The following is a 920-nucleotide window of genomic DNA, read 5'->3' on the forward strand; positions in this document are numbered from 1 at the left end:
GAAAATGTTCTGGAAGTAGACAGTGGCAGTGGTTGCATGACATTGTGAATGTCCTGAATGTCACTAATGGTTAATTTTATGTTATGTGTATTTTACCACAATAAAAGAAGTTTACTTTAAAATTAGGGATGACGATTTTAAAACTTATTACAAAGCTACAGTAATCAAAACAGCATGGTACTGGACCGCCACAATGACAGCAGCAGTGGCATGGCACACGCCGGGTTGCGGGCAGCTCTCGAGGAGCGGCTTGGAGCCCTGGCCATCCGCACCAAGGTCGTCGAGCAGCCCGAGGTGTTTACAGTTGGAGAAATAATGCCTCATAACCAACATTTGAAAGAAGCACATAGGAAGAACTTATTTCTTACAGACAAAAAGAAAAAAAAACTATTGGCTGGTGACAGTTCTTCATGATAAACGAATAAATTTAAATGATCTTGCCAAGCAGTTGGGTTTTGGGAGTGGAAATCTGAGGTTTGCTGATGAAACAGCCATGCCAGAAAAACTGAAAGTTGGCCAAGGCTGTGCTACACCCCCTGGCATCTTCTGTGATGAAGGAGACGTGAACTTTGTTCTGGACTCTGATTTTTGGGAAGGTGGACTTGTATCCAATGACCAAAGCTGCAACCATGGGGTTGAGCCCTGAAGACTTTCTCACATTTGTGAGGACCAGACATGACCCCCTAATACTAAATTTTGACAAAAACAACTAGCAGGGCTAATGTGTAGAATAAATTTATTTCTGAAAGTTATTTTTCTTATTTGTAACTTACAAAAAGCATTAAAAGTGATCAGAAAATTTTAAAAAAACCAGTATGGTACTGGCACAAGGACAGACATATAGACCAATAGAATTGACTTGAGAGTTCAGAAATAAACCCTCACATCTATGGCTAAATGGTTTTTTTATTATTATTAGA

The 920-nt window shown here is 39.7% G+C and overlaps 1 pseudogene; it reads left to right on the top strand.

Moving 5' to 3' along the window:
- The first annotated feature begins 210 nt into the window (after nucleotides 1–210).
- LOC119514226 lies at nucleotides 211–713 on the top strand (annotated as a pseudogene).
- Nucleotides 714–920: the final 207 nt, after the last annotated feature.

The sequence above is a fragment of the Choloepus didactylus genome, chromosome 2, assembly GCF_015220235.1.
Source record: "Choloepus didactylus isolate mChoDid1 chromosome 2, mChoDid1.pri, whole genome shotgun sequence".
NCBI lineage: Eukaryota > Metazoa > Chordata > Mammalia > Pilosa > Megalonychidae > Choloepus > Choloepus didactylus.